Consider the following 16,783-nt stretch of genomic DNA (forward strand, 5'->3'; position numbering starts at 1 on the left):
TCTATAAAAAAACTACTAACATTTTCAATTCATTTGAAAATAGGTTTACAACTTGACTAAATATTTCCTGAAGAAAACATTTTATATTATTTATTAGATTTGAAACGTTAAATTTTATCGTTATATTTGAAACTTAGATATTTAATGATAAATCTAAATATTGCATATCATTTATAAATAGGTTTAGAAATTGGCTAGATAATAATAAATTAAAAATTGTACAGTGAAATCTCAATACAGCGAAGCTTACGGAACCAATAAATAAATTGCATATAACACAATTTTATCATAAATTTAAATCTTAGCAATAAGAACTTTTTTTAGTTACACCATAAGTTGATTTATAATTTAAAAAAGTTGTTTATGTGTTTTATGTGTAAATATAAAAGCCAATTAGAAAGAAATAATAAACTGAAAATATCAAGCACTTAATCTGTTACTTTAGACCAAAAGTACGTTTTAAAAATAATAATAATTTTGAGACCTTTGTCAATTTTTATTAAAAAATATTTATATTTATATATTTTTTAAAGTAAATGATTTATCTGCGCAGCATTATTAATTTTAATAATTATTAAGTGCAACAAATTTTCACATTATTTAAAATTAATAATAAACTAAACATATTTAAAATCTATAATAAATTAAGAATATTTAAAATCCATAATAAAATAAAAAATATTTTGAATAAATCTTGAAAATTTATTCTAAAACTTTATAATTTAAAAAATATTTAAATAAGTTAAAAAAATTAAATTAGTTATAAAATATTTTACAATTTTGTGTAGTTTCCTTTCAAAGGGGTCAGTAAGAGAGATTCTTGCAACACTATGTGTTTAGTAGTTGGTTGGTAATGAATAGTACTTATTTTGAAATTTTCCCCCTTTTTTTTTAAAATGTTTTTTCAAGCGAAATTTTAAAAATTCTCCAAAAACTATTAATTTAAATTGCCAACGTTCGCCAAAATTCTAGTACATATTTTTTTTTGTTAAGAGAAGCTAATAAAAATCCACATTATTTATATTATATTTTAAATACCGTATAAACTAAAAATATTTTTTTTAGGATTTGATGATTTTTAAACATATATTGATAAGTGTTTTACAATTTAAATCGTTAAAATCAATTTCGTAGTTCGTTCTTAAGCGCGCGGTGATATCCCGATCATGTATCGGGATATCCCCTCAGTTGCTTACATTTGACAGTTCTGTCATCAGTCAAGCGCGCGCCGGGATACAGCTTAGTGCGATTCAATAAACAACAGTAAAATATGTTAATTAAACAAAGCATTTTTCACACAAAGTGTCAATTGAAGATGATTTAAAGTGTATAACATAATTAAAAATATAAATTATGAGTGTGCCAGTAAGTGTTTGGTTATATGAATAATATGTCACGGTTATTCTAACAAAATTACCATTGACTTTCCAGGATCTAATATTAAAAGACAAACAGCGGTGATTGGACAATTAAAGGTATACATACCAAAGTTAATTAAACAAAGTAACATTTTACCCACTATATAGTATCGTTTACAGTTAATTTTCAGAAGCATGGATAGATCTAATAACATTTACGTATGGCAAACAATTAATATATGACATATTGCGACTATTTTGAAGAAGATGAAGATATGTCAATCTATGTGTTTAATCCTCTACAGTATCTTCCGTCAATTTTGTTCTTCGCTTGTCGTTTAAATTTAATTTATGGATTATATTAGTAGTAATAATGTGTTCAATGCTTAACTCTTGACTAAGGTGTTTTTAATTATTTTTCAGAAGCAATGAGGGAGCAATTTGATGACTTATATGGCCACAACGTAGAATTTGTATATATAAACAAAGAGTGAATCTTCTCATGTTGAAGTCACTGTCAGCAAGTATTATCTTTTTATAAAGAACATACTACATAAGTTTGATGTAACTGAATATCTTGAATTTGACTATTCCGAAAGAGGAATGAAGGCAAAGAACAAAAATTGAACATATTTTGCCACATCGGAATTAAAAATAACCCACTCTTAGATATTTTGGCTATCGATTATTCCAGGTTTGCGATCACATATATATAATCATTGTAAATTGTCGTTTATTAGATAACATCCAAGGAACTACACATTTATAAGCTGTCCGTTGGTTGATATATATAGCCGACAGCGCCGATTTGATCGACATTAACTTTCAATCCTCATACATACTAAGGATATATTACACGTTCACGTTTAAAATTGTGCATTAAATCGGAAACAATAATAATGTTTATGTAATATAAAAGGAGAAATTCACTTTTGGGCCCCGGAGCCCGGCGACGGGAATTCAAAATTTGAATATTTCATTACGAAGATTGTTTTATGATTGTTTATCTAATTTAATCAATGTATTATTCTAATCCTCAACACATTATCTATATATTTAATTTTCATAGTCATAACACACCTAGTTAAGTTGCAATCCGATTATTTATAAAAGGAAAAACTCACTTTTCGGCCTCGGAGCCCGTCGCCGGGAATTCAAAATTTGAAGATTTCATTACGAAGATTGTTTATCTAGTTTAATCAATGTATTCTTCTAATCCTCAACACATTATGTATATATTTAAGTTAACATAGTTATAACACACCTAGTTAATTTGCAATCCGATTATTTATATTCCGTCAAATGACGAATTAATGAAAATTATTGTCGCGTAGCAAAATTTTATTATTAAATAAAAGCGTTGTCACGGTACTGTCTATTTGAATTCGAATGTTTATTTTTCATTGGTTGAAACTATTTGAATATTTGAATGCTTATTTTTGATTGGTCGAAACAACAGAACGCATTACCGGCGGCTCGAAAATCAATCGGAGCAAATTCAATTTTTATTTTTATTTTGATTTATTATTATAATTCCTTTGTTTACGTGTATTGTTACACACCGTTCATACAAAGCGATACGATTTATAGAGTATAGAATTGAACGGAGAATGTTTCGTTTAAAGTTATGCGCGTCCGGAAGCGACGGCTTAGAACAATTATATATAAGATATATGTATTAGTACGTTTGTAAAATAAAATACTACAATAAAATCAACTTTTATTAAATAACATTGTATAACAATATATTTTAAAAAGATAAATTAATTTTTATTTTTAATTCCATATATATTTTCCATATATATATTTTTTCCTAATTAAATAAATGAAATAGTATATCATAATATACAGAAAGTTGTGTATTAGATTGAGTTTTATAAAAAGTACAAAAAAAGTATTTATCTCAATTCATTTTTTCGGAAGTTATTTGAGACGCTAATTTCTGCCTAGGAGGTTTTAACTGGTTTATTTATGTATTTAAAATTCATATTAAAATTAATTTATTTAAAAAAAAAATATTTTTTATTAAAAATTCATTTATTTGAAATTTTATTATTTAAAATTTATTTATTTGAAATTAATTTATTGAAAAAATTATAGGAACCTAGATTTGTTATAGCCAGAATTAAGTGGTACTTGGGTAAAGCTTCCACTTCACTCTCCGAAAGTAGGCGACAGTTGGCCAAGGACGGGAAATATAATGTGAAAATTCGGGCTTACTTCGGTCGAGCTCGGTTGTCCCCGCGCTAAAATCTCTCGCAAGTTCTCCGAGGTCACCGCGAACGGGAGGTAAACTGGGGGTAATTTTGGTCGAGGCGGCCGACTTCGTCGCCTCCGAAAATTCCCTCGCTTTCCGAAAGTAATACCCGAAGACGCTTCGAGCGCGAGCGGCGAGATACTTCCCCTTTCGCTCTCTCGCGTGACGAGAGAGAGAGATAGAGATGGTTTATCGCAAACTGAGATAGAACGATTCAATTTTAATATGGGCGTCTTCACGATCGCGCCACTGTTTGGTATTTTTGCCCGATCTGGACGGCCAAAATTATTTCTCCACTTTAGTTGATTCCATAAGTGCTCTTAGTCAAATATATGATATTATAAGTGCTAAAAAATACAATTATTTAAAGTATTTCTTTAATTGTAGGCCCGAGGAATAGGAATTCCGTGTTGAACGGTCGTGCGAATTTCGCCGCGTAGCGTAAAAAAAAAAATTGTATATGTCACAAATTTGCTGTTTTTTATTAAGAAAAAGTATTTGACTAGCATTTTACCATACTCGGTATCGTTTTTTTAAATATGTATATATTTAGTCATTCCAAACAAATTTTTATTTTATTTCATTAGTACGCGATCCACAATTTGACGTTTACTGATTTTACCACGGTAACCATATTATTAAAAAATTACAATCATTACAAAACTGTATTTTAAATTTGACGTTAACATTTCTTTAATTGTAGGCCCGAGGAAGAGGAATTCCGTGTTTAACGGCCGTGCGTAGCGTAATAAAAAAATTTAGCCGCGTAGCGTAAAAAAAAAAAATTGTATATGTCACAAATTTGCTGTTTTATATTAAGAAAAAGTATTTGACTAGCATTTTATCATACCCGGTATCGTTTTTTTTTAAATATGTGTATATTTGGTGATTCTGAACAAATTTTTAGGTCGTAACTTTCGCGACTAAGCCCCGTCCCATTTTTAAGAATAATACATTTTTAAGGTATGCAATGTGTTAAAAACCGCAAAAATCCGCAGTCAATTTTGCATGTATCATAAAGAGAAAGACCTAAGCTATATATTGTATATAAAATCTCAATTCAGCAAATTGACTTTCCATACTTTTCCTTAAAAAATAATAGAAATTATTCATTAGTTGCACACTTGAACGTTTCCTGTTTATTATTTATTAGTGACAGTGAAGCCTCGATTCAACATAAAATGTCTTATTTACTAACATTGATCTATTCCGGTGCATTGCAATCATCCACCATCTCCTTTTTCTCCATTTGGCTTTAATTTTTTTTGTGTTTAAAACACGCACGTAGTTATAATACGCGAGGTTGAGAAGCGTGCACGCGTATGAAATTCCCGGCTGTGCGAACGCTATTCGAAAAACTGCGACCTTGACCGACTTCGGTCGAACTTCCACTAGGACAACTTTCGGAGAGTGAAGTGCGGGTATAACACTTGCGTGACTGTTTTTATTTCGCCTGGCATCCCTCGCCCCGCTCGCGCGCGTCGCGGGCTCCCGTAACCACGTAAACAAATTTGTAATTCAATAAAATATTACTGCAGTGTCTCAATTTGTGTGTGATTGCAACCCGTTACCACGCCGTCGCTAAAAGTTATTTATTTTAAATTAACTTATTTAAAATTCATTTATTTAAAAAAAAAATATTTTATTAAAAGAATTCAAATTTATTTAGTTGAAATTTATTTATTTAAAAATTTTACTATGTAAAATTTATTTATTCAAAATTTATTAAATAAAAATTTGAAATAAGAATTCAAATTATTATTATTTAATTTAATTTATGTATCTAATATTCATTTGAAAAAAACTCATTTTAAAATTCATTTATTTAAAAAAAATATTTAAAAAAATTCAAATTTATTTATTAAAAATTCATTTGTTTAAAATTTTAATATTTAAAATTTATGCATTCAAAATTAATTTATTAAAAATTTAAAATTAAATTTCATTTTATTATTGTTTATTTTAATTTATGTATGTACAATTCATTTGATAAATTTTATGTACTTTATATATTAAAATTTATTTATTTAAAATTTTATAGGAGCTCAGAATTGTTATAGCCAAAAATTTAGTAGTACTTGGGTAACACAGCGTGACTGTTTTTATTTCGCCTGGCATCCCTCGCCCCGCTTCCGTAACCATGTCAACAACTTAAACAACAACAATAAAATATTACTTCGGCGGCTCTTTTAAACGTTAACTTTTGCCTAGGAGGTTTTAACTGGATCGATAAAATTCGCCATTTGGATAAAATGGCAAATGTTTTAATGCAAATTTGTGTCTTACATTGGGTTCCATAAAAAGTTTAAAAAAAGTGTTTATCTAAATTTAATATTTCGGAAGTTATTTGAGACGTTACCTTCTGCCTAGGAAGTCTTAACTGGCTCGATAAAATTCGCAATTTGAATAAAATGGCAAATGTTTTAATGCAAAGTTGTGTATTAGATTGGGTTCTATAAAAAGTTCTAAAAAAGTATTTATCTTAATTCATTTTTTCGAAAGTTATTTAAAACGTTAACTTCTGCCTAGGAGGTTTTAACTGGATCGATAAATTCGCTATTTGTATAAAATAGCAAATGTTTTAATGCAAAGTTGTGTATTAGATTGGGTTCTATAAAAAGTTCTAAGAAAGTATTTATCTCAATTTATTTTTTCGGAAGTTATTTGAGACGTTAACTTTTGCCTAAAAGGTTTTAACTGGCTCGATAAAATTCGCAATTTGTATAAAATGGCAAATGTTTTGATGCAAAGTTGTGTATTAGATTGGGTTCTATAAAAAGTTTTAAGAAAGTATTTATCTCAATTCATTTTTTCGGAAGTAATTTGAGACGTTAACTTTAGCCTAGGAGGTTTTAACTGGATCGATAAAATTCGCAATTTGTATAAAATCGCAAATGTTTTAATGCAAAGTTGTGTCTGACATTGAGTTCTATAAAAAGTTTAAGGAAAGTGTTTATCTCAATTTAATATTTCGGAAGTTATTTGAGACGTTAACTTTTGCCTAGGAGGTTTTAACTGGATCGATAAAATTCGCAATTTGTATAAAATTGCAAATTTTTTAATGATAAGTTGTGTCTTACATTGAGTTCTATAAAAAGTTTTAAGACAGTGTTTATCTCAATTTATTATTTCATAAGGCATTTGAGAGGTTAACTTTTGCCTAGGAGGTTTTAACTGGATCGATAAAATTCGCAATTTGCATAAAATGGCAAATGTTTTAATGCAAAGTTGTGTCTTACATTGAGTTCTATAAAAAGTTTAAAGAAAGTGTTTATTTTAATTTAATGTTTCGGAAGTTATTTTAGACGTTAACTTTTGCCTTGGAGGTTTTAACTGGATCGATAAAATTCGCAATTTGTATAAAATCGCAAATGTTTTAATGCAAAGTTGTGTCTGACATTGAGTTCTATAAAAAGTTTAAGGAAAGTGTTTATCTCAATTTAATATTTCGGAAGTTATTTGAGACGTTAACTTTTGTCTAGGAGGTTTTAACTGGATCGATAAAATTTGCAATTTGTATAAAATGGCAAATGTTTTAACGCAAAGTTGTGTCTTACATTGAGTTATATAAAAAGTTTTAAGAAAGTGTTTATCTAAATTTAATATTTCGGAAGTTATTTGAGACGTTACCTTCTGCCTAGGAAGTCTTAACTGGCTCGATAAAATTCGCAATTTGAATAAAATGGCAAATGTTTTAATGCAAAGTTGTGTATTAGATTGGGTTCTATAAAAAGTTCTAAAAAAGTATTTATCTTAATTCATTTTTTCGAAAGTTATTTAAAACGTTAACTTCTGCCTAGGAGGTTTTAACTGGATCGATAAATTCGCTATTTGTATAAAATAGCAAATGTTTTAATGCAAAGTTGTGTATTAGATTGGGTTCTATAAAAAGTTCTAAGAAAGTATTTATCTCAATTTATTTTTTCGGAAGTTATTTGAGACGTTAACTTTTGCCTAAAAGGTTTTAACTGGCTCGATAAAATTCGCAATTTGTATAAAATGGCAAATGTTTTGATGCAAAGTTGTGTATTAGATTGGGTTCTATAAAAAGTTTTAAGAAAGTATTTATCTTAATTCATTTTTTCGGAAGTAATTTGAGACGTTAACTTTTGTCTAGGAGGTTTTAACTGGATCGATAAAATTTGCAATTTGTATAAAATGGCAAATGTTTTAACGCAAAGTTGTGTCTTACATTGAGTTCTATAAAAAGTTTTAAGAAAGTGTTTATCTAAATTTAATATTTCGGAAGTTATTTGAGACGTTACCTTCTGCCTAGGAAGTCTTAACTGGCTCGATAAAATTCGCAATTTGAATAAAATGGCAAATGTTTTAATGCAAAGTTGTGTATTAGATTGGGTTCTATAAAAAGTTCTAAAAAAGTATTTATCTTAATTCATTTTTTCGAAAGTTATTTAAAACGTTAACTTCTGCCTAGGAGGTTTTAACTGGATCGATAAATTCGCTATTTGTATAAAATAGCAAATGTTTTAATGCAAAGTTGTGTATTAGATTGGGTTCTATAAAAAGTTCTAAGAAAGTATTTATCTCAATTTATTTTTTCGGAAGTTATTTGAGACGTTAACTTTTGCCTAAAAGGTTTTAACTGGCTCGATAAAATTCGCAATTTGTATAAAATGGCAAATGTTTTGATGCAAAGTTGTGTATTAGATTGGGTTCTATAAAAAGTTTTAAGAAAGTATTTATCTTAATTCATTTTTTCGGAAGTAATTTGAGACGTTAACTTTTGTCTAGGAGGTTTTAACTGGATCGATAAAATTTGCAATTTGTATAAAATGGCAAATGTTTTAACGCAAAGTTGTGTCTTACATTGAGTTCTATAAAAAGTTTTAAGAAAGTGTTTATCTAAATTTAATATTTCGGAAGTTATTTGAGACGTTACCTTCTGCCTAGGAAGTCTTAACTGGCTCGATAAAATTCGCAATTTGAATAAAATGGCAAATGTTTTAATGCAAAGTTGTGTATTAGATTGGGTTCTATAAAAAGTTCTAAAAAAGTATTTATCTTAATTCATTTTTTCGAAAGTTATTTAAAACGTTAACTTCTGCCTAGGAGGTTTTAACTGGATCGATAAATTCGCTATTTGTATAAAATAGCAAATGTTTTAATGCAAAGTTGTGTATTAGATTGGGTTCTATAAAAAGTTCTAAGAAAGTATTTATCTCAATTTATTTTTTCGGAAGTTATTTGAGACGTTAACTTTTGCCTAAAAGGTTTTAACTGGCTCGATAAAATTCGCAATTTGTATAAAATGGCAAATGTTTTGATGCAAAGTTGTGTATTAGATTGGGTTCTATAAAAAGTTTTAAGAAAGTATTTATCTCAATTCATTTTTTCGGAAGTAATTTGAGACGTTAACTTTAGCCTAGGAGGTTTTAACTGGATCGATAAAATTCGCAATTTGTATAAAATCGCAAATGTTTTAATGCAAAGTTGTGTCTGACATTGAGTTCTATAAAAAGTTTAAGGAAAGTGTTTATCTCAATTTAATATTTCGGAAGTTATTTGAGACGTTAACTTTTGCCTAGGAGGTTTTAACTGGATCGATAAAATTCGCAATTTGTATAAAATTGCAAATTTTTTAATGATAAGTTGTGTCTTACATTGAGTTCTATAAAAAGTTTTAAGACAGTGTTTATCTCAATTTATTATTTCATAAGGCATTTGAGAGGTTAACTTTTGCCTAGGAGGTTTTAACTGGATCGATAAAATTCGCAATTTGCATAAAATGGCAAATGTTTTAATGCAAAGTTGTGTCTTACATTGAGTTCTATAAAAAGTTTAAAGAAAGTGTTTATTTTAATTTAATGTTTCGGAAGTTATTTTAGACGTTAACTTTTGCCTTGGAGGTTTTAACTGGATCGATAAAATTCGCAATTTGTATAAAATCGCAAATGTTTTAATGCAAAGTTGTGTCTGACATTGAGTTCTATAAAAAGTTTAAGGAAAGTGTTTATCTCAATTTAATATTTCGGAAGTTATTTGAGACGTTAACTTTTGTCTAGGAGGTTTTAACTGGATCGATAAAATTTGCAATTTGTATAAAATGGCAAATGTTTTAACGCAAAGTTGTGTCTTACATTGAGTTATATAAAAAGTTTTAAGAAAGTGTTTATCTAAATTTAATATTTCGGAAGTTATTTGAGACGTTACCTTCTGCCTAGGAAGTCTTAACTGGCTCGATAAAATTCGCAATTTGAATAAAATGGCAAATGTTTTAATGCAAAGTTGTGTATTAGATTGGGTTCTATAAAAAGTTCTAAAAAAGTATTTATCTTAATTCATTTTTTCGAAAGTTATTTAAAACGTTAACTTCTGCCTAGGAGGTTTTAACTGGATCGATAAATTCGCTATTTGTATAAAATAGCAAATGTTTTAATGCAAAGTTGTGTATTAGATTGGGTTCTATAAAAAGTTCTAAGAAAGTATTTATCTCAATTTATTTTTTCGGAAGTTATTTGAGACGTTAACTTTTGCCTAAAAGGTTTTAACTGGCTCGATAAAATTCGCAATTTGTATAAAATGGCAAATGTTTTGATGCAAAGTTGTGTATTAGATTGGGTTCTATAAAAAGTTTTAAGAAAGTATTTATCTTAATTCATTTTTTCGGAAGTAATTTGAGACGTTAACTTTTGTCTAGGAGGTTTTAACTGGATCGATAAAATTTGCAATTTGTATAAAATGGCAAATGTTTTAACGCAAAGTTGTGTCTTACATTGAGTTCTATAAAAAGTTTTAAGAAAGTGTTTATCTAAATTTAATATTTCGGAAGTTATTTGAGACGTTACCTTCTGCCTAGGAAGTCTTAACTGGCTCGATAAAATTCGCAATTTGAATAAAATGGCAAATGTTTTAATGCAAAGTTGTGTATTAGATTGGGTTCTATAAAAAGTTCTAAAAAAGTATTTATCTTAATTCATTTTTTCGAAAGTTATTTAAAACGTTAACTTCTGCCTAGGAGGTTTTAACTGGATCGATAAATTCGCTATTTGTATAAAATAGCAAATGTTTTAATGCAAAGTTGTGTATTAGATTGGGTTCTATAAAAAGTTCTAAGAAAGTATTTATCTCAATTTATTTTTTCGGAAGTTATTTGAGACGTTAACTTTTGCCTAAAAGGTTTTAACTGGCTCGATAAAATTCGCAATTTGTATAAAATGGCAAATGTTTTGATGCAAAGTTGTGTATTAGATTGGGTTCTATAAAAAGTTTTAAGAAAGTATTTATCTCAATTCATTTTTTCGGAAGTAATTTGAGACGTTAACTTTAGCCTAGGAGGTTTTAACTGGATCGATAAAATTCGCAATTTGTATAAAATCGCAAATGTTTTAATGCAAAGTTGTGTCTGACATTGAGTTCTATAAAAAGTTTAAGGAAAGTGTTTATCTCAATTTAATATTTCGGAAGTTATTTGAGACGTTAACTTTTGCCTAGGAGGTTTTAACTGGATCGATAAAATTCGCAATTTGTATAAAATTGCAAATTTTTTAATGATAAGTTGTGTCTTACATTGAGTTCTATAAAAAGTTTTAAGACAGTGTTTATCTCAATTTATTATTTCATAAGGCATTTGAGAGGTTAACTTTTGCCTAGGAGGTTTTAACTGGATCGATAAAATTCGCAATTTGCATAAAATGGCAAATGTTTTAATGCAAAGTTGTGTCTTACATTGAGTTCTATAAAAAGTTTAAAGAAAGTGTTTATTTTAATTTAATGTTTCGGAAGTTATTTTAGACGTTAACTTTTGCCTTGGAGGTTTTAACTGGATCGATAAAATTCGCAATTTGTATAAAATCGCAAATGTTTTAATGCAAAGTTGTGTCTGACATTGAGTTCTATAAAAAGTTTAAGGAAAGTGTTTATCTCAATTTAATATTTCGGAAGTTATTTGAGACGTTAACTTTTGTCTAGGAGGTTTTAACTGGATCGATAAAATTTGCAATTTGTATAAAATGGCAAATGTTTTAACGCAAAGTTGTGTCTTACATTGAGTTATATAAAAAGTTTTAAGAAAGTGTTTATCTAAATTTAATATTTCGGAAGTTATTTGAGACGTTACCTTCTGCCTAGGAAGTCTTAACTGGCTCGATAAAATTCGCAATTTGAATAAAATGGCAAATGTTTTAATGCAAAGTTGTGTATTAGATTGGGTTCTATAAAAAGTTCTAAAAAAGTATTTATCTTAATTCATTTTTTCGAAAGTTATTTAAAACGTTAACTTCTGCCTAGGAGGTTTTAACTGGATCGATAAATTCGCTATTTGTATAAAATAGCAAATGTTTTAATGCAAAGTTGTGTATTAGATTGGGTTCTATAAAAAGTTCTAAGAAAGTATTTATCTCAATTTATTTTTTCGGAAGTTATTTGAGACGTTAACTTTTGCCTAAAAGGTTTTAACTGGCTCGATAAAATTCGCAATTTGTATAAAATGGCAAATGTTTTGATGCAAAGTTGTGTATTAGATTGGGTTCTATAAAAAGTTTTAAGAAAGTATTTATCTTAATTCATTTTTTCGGAAGTAATTTGAGACGTTAACTTTTGTCTAGGAGGTTTTAACTGGATCGATAAAATTTGCAATTTGTATAAAATGGCAAATGTTTTAACGCAAAGTTGTGTCTTACATTGAGTTCTATAAAAAGTTTTAAGAAAGTGTTTATCTAAATTTAATATTTCGGAAGTTATTTGAGACGTTACCTTCTGCCTAGGAAGTCTTAACTGGCTCGATAAAATTCGCAATTTGAATAAAATGGCAAATGTTTTAATGCAAAGTTGTGTATTAGATTGGGTTCTATAAAAAGTTCTAAAAAAGTATTTATCTTAATTCATTTTTTCGAAAGTTATTTAAAACGTTAACTTCTGCCTAGGAGGTTTTAACTGGATCGATAAATTCGCTATTTGTATAAAATAGCAAATGTTTTAATGCAAAGTTGTGTATTAGATTGGGTTCTATAAAAAGTTCTAAGAAAGTATTTATCTCAATTTATTTTTTCGGAAGTTATTTGAGACGTTAACTTTTGCCTAAAAGGTTTTAACTGGCTCGATAAAATTCGCAATTTGTATAAAATGGCAAATGTTTTGATGCAAAGTTGTGTATTAGATTGGGTTCTATAAAAAGTTTTAAGAAAGTATTTATCTCAATTCATTTTTTCGGAAGTAATTTGAGACGTTAACTTTAGCCTAGGAGGTTTTAACTGGATCGATAAAATTCGCAATTTGTATAAAATCGCAAATGTTTTAATGCAAAGTTGTGTCTGACATTGAGTTCTATAAAAAGTTTAAGGAAAGTGTTTATCTCAATTTAATATTTCGGAAGTTATTTGAGACGTTAACTTTTGCCTAGGAGGTTTTAACTGGATCGATAAAATTCGCAATTTGTATAAAATTGCAAATTTTTTAATGATAAGTTGTGTCTTACATTGAGTTCTATAAAAAGTTTTAAGACAGTGTTTATCTCAATTTATTATTTCATAAGGCATTTGAGAGGTTAACTTTTGCCTAGGAGGTTTTAACTGGATCGATAAAATTCGCAATTTGCATAAAATGGCAAATGTTTTAATGCAAAGTTGTGTCTTACATTGAGTTCTATAAAAAGTTTAAAGAAAGTGTTTATTTTAATTTAATGTTTCGGAAGTTATTTTAGACGTTAACTTTTGCCTTGGAGGTTTTAACTGGATCGATAAAATTCGCAATTTGTATAAAATCGCAAATGTTTTAATGCAAAGTTGTGTCTGACATTGAGTTCTATAAAAAGTTTAAGGAAAGTGTTTATCTCAATTTAATATTTCGGAAGTTATTTGAGACGTTAACTTTTGTCTAGGAGGTTTTAACTGGATCGATAAAATTTGCAATTTGTATAAAATGGCAAATGTTTTAACGCAAAGTTGTGTCTTACATTGAGTTATATAAAAAGTTTTAAGAAAGTGTTTATCTAAATTTAATATTTCGGAAGTTATTTGAGACGTTACCTTCTGCCTAGGAAGTCTTAACTGGCTCGATAAAATTCGCAATTTGAATAAAATGGCAAATGTTTTAATGCAAAGTTGTGTATTAGATTGGGTTCTATAAAAAGTTCTAAAAAAGTATTTATCTTAATTCATTTTTTCGAAAGTTATTTAAAACGTTAACTTCTGCCTAGGAGGTTTTAACTGGATCGATAAATTCGCTATTTGTATAAAATAGCAAATGTTTTAATGCAAAGTTGTGTATTAGATTGGGTTCTATAAAAAGTTCTAAGAAAGTATTTATCTCAATTTATTTTTTCGGAAGTTATTTGAGACGTTAACTTTTGCCTAAAAGGTTTTAACTGGCTCGATAAAATTCGCAATTTGTATAAAATGGCAAATGTTTTGATGCAAAGTTGTGTATTAGATTGGGTTCTATAAAAAGTTTTAAGAAAGTATTTATCTTAATTCATTTTTTCGGAAGTAATTTGAGACGTTAACTTTTGTCTAGGAGGTTTTAACTGGATCGATAAAATTTGCAATTTGTATAAAATGGCAAATGTTTTAACGCAAAGTTGTGTCTTACATTGAGTTCTATAAAAAGTTTTAAGAAAGTGTTTATCTAAATTTAATATTTCGGAAGTTATTTGAGACGTTACCTTCTGCCTAGGAAGTCTTAACTGGCTCGATAAAATTCGCAATTTGAATAAAATGGCAAATGTTTTAATGCAAAGTTGTGTATTAGATTGGGTTCTATAAAAAGTTCTAAAAAAGTATTTATCTTAATTCATTTTTTCGAAAGTTATTTAAAACGTTAACTTCTGCCTAGGAGGTTTTAACTGGATCGATAAATTCGCTATTTGTATAAAATAGCAAATGTTTTAATGCAAAGTTGTGTATTAGATTGGGTTCTATAAAAAGTTTTAAGAAAGTATTTATCTCAATTTATTTTTTCGGAAGTTATTTGAGACGTTAACTTTTGCCTAAAAGGTTTTAACTGGCTCGATAAAATTCGCAATTTGTATAAAATGGCAAATGTTTTGATGCAAAGTTGTGTATTAGATTGGGTTCTATAAAAAGTTTTAAGAAAGTATTTATCTTAATTCATTTTTTCGGAAGTAATTTGAGACGTTAACTTTTGTCTAGGAGGTTTTAACTGGATCGATAAAATTTGCAATTTGTATAAAATGGCAAATGTTTTAACGCAAAGTTGTGTCTTACATTGAGTTCTATAAAAAGTTTTAAGAAAGTGTTTATCTAAATTTAATATTTCGGAAGTTATTTGAGACGTTACCTTCTGCCTAGGAAGTCTTAACTGGCTCGATAAAATTCGCAATTTGAATAAAATGGCAAATGTTTTAATGCAAAGTTGTGTATTAGATTGGGTTCTATAAAAAGTTCTAAAAAAGTATTTATCTTAATTCATTTTTTCGAAAGTTATTTAAAACGTTAACTTCTGCCTAGGAGGTTTTAACTGGATCGATAAATTCGCTATTTGTATAAAATAGCAAATGTTTTAATGCAAAGTTGTGTATTAGATTGGGTTCTATAAAAAGTTCTAAGAAAGTATTTATCTCAATTTATTTTTTCGGAAGTTATTTGAGACGTTAACTTTTGCCTAAAAGGTTTTAACTGGCTCGATAAAATTCGCAATTTGTATAAAATGGCAAATGTTTTGATGCAAAGTTGTGTATTAGATTGGGTTCTATAAAAAGTTTTAAGAAAGTATTTATCTCAATTCATTTTTTCGGAAGTAATTTGAGACGTTAACTTTAGCCTAGGAGGTTTTAACTGGATCGATAAAATTCGCAATTTGTATAAAATCGCAAATGTTTTAATGCAAAGTTGTGTCTGACATTGAGTTCTATAAAAAGTTTAAGGAAAGTGTTTATCTCAATTTAATATTTCGGAAGTTATTTGAGACGTTAACTTTTGCCTAGGAGGTTTTAACTGGATCGATAAAATTCGCAATTTGTATAAAATTGCAAATTTTTTAATGATAAGTTGTGTCTTACATTGAGTTCTATAAAAAGTTTTAAGACAGTGTTTATCTCAATTTATTATTTCATAAGGCATTTGAGAGGTTAACTTTTGCCTAGGAGGTTTTAACTGGATCGATAAAATTCGCAATTTGCATAAAATGGCAAATGTTTTAATGCAAAGTTGTGTCTTACATTGAGTTCTATAAAAAGTTTAAAGAAAGTGTTTATTTTAATTTAATGTTTCGGAAGTTATTTTAGACGTTAACTTTTGCCTTGGAGGTTTTAACTGGATCGATAAAATTCGCAATTTGTATAAAATCGCAAATGTTTTAATGCAAAGTTGTGTCTGACATTGAGTTCTATAAAAAGTTTAAGGAAAGTGTTTATCTCAATTTAATATTTCGGAAGTTATTTGAGACGTTAACTTTTGTCTAGGAGGTTTTAACTGGATCGATAAAATTTGCAATTTGTATAAAATGGCAAATGTTTTAACGCAAAGTTGTGTCTTACATTGAGTTATATAAAAAGTTTTAAGAAAGTGTTTATCTAAATTTAATATTTCGGAAGTTATTTGAGACGTTACCTTCTGCCTAGGAAGTCTTAACTGGCTCGATAAAATTCGCAATTTGAATAAAATGGCAAATGTTTTAATGCAAAGTTGTGTATTAGATTGGGTTCTATAAAAAGTTCTAAAAAAGTATTTATCTTAATTCATTTTTTCGAAAGTTATTTAAAACGTTAACTTCTGCCTAGGAGGTTTTAACTGGATCGATAAATTCGCTATTTGTATAAAATAGCAAATGTTTTAATGCAAAGTTGTGTATTAGATTGGGTTCTATAAAAAGTTCTAAGAAAGTATTTATCTCAATTTATTTTTTCGGAAGTTATTTGAGACGTTAACTTTTGCCTAAAAGGTTTTAACTGGCTCGATAAAATTCGCAATTTGTATAAAATGGCAAATGTTTTGATGCAAAGTTGTGTATTAGATTGGGTTCTATAAAAAGTTTTAAGAAAGTATTTATCTTAATTCATTTTTTCGGAAGTAATTTGAGACGTTAACTTTTGTCTAGGAGGTTTTAACTGGATCGATAAAATTTGCAATTTGTATAAAATGGCAAATGTTTTAACGCAAAGTTGTGTCTTACATTGAGTTCTATAAAAAGTTTTAAGAAAGTGTTTATCTAAATTTAATATTTCGGAAGTTATTTGAGACGTTACCTTCTGCCT

At 28.1% G+C, this 16,783-nt stretch overlaps 1 protein-coding gene and 1 long non-coding RNA gene across 2 annotated transcripts in view; both read left to right on the plus strand.

The window, feature by feature from the left end:
• LOC148228504 (uncharacterized) overlaps nt 1-16,783 on the plus strand; it is a 140,354-nt gene that overhangs the window by 41,746 nt on the left and 81,825 nt on the right. The window lies entirely within an intron of this gene.
• LOC148228505 (uncharacterized) lies at nt 1,204-2,805 on the plus strand. The gene is made up of 2 exons (XR_015811640.1): nt 1,204-1,475; nt 1,539-2,805. It is a non-coding gene; the product is annotated as an uncharacterized LOC148228505 (long non-coding RNA).

Source organism: Plectrocnemia conspersa, unplaced genomic scaffold (genome assembly GCF_051122295.1).
Source record: "Plectrocnemia conspersa isolate PC_06_02 unplaced genomic scaffold, ASM5112229v1 ptg000012l, whole genome shotgun sequence".
NCBI classification, from domain to species: domain Eukaryota; kingdom Metazoa; phylum Arthropoda; class Insecta; order Trichoptera; family Polycentropodidae; genus Plectrocnemia; species Plectrocnemia conspersa.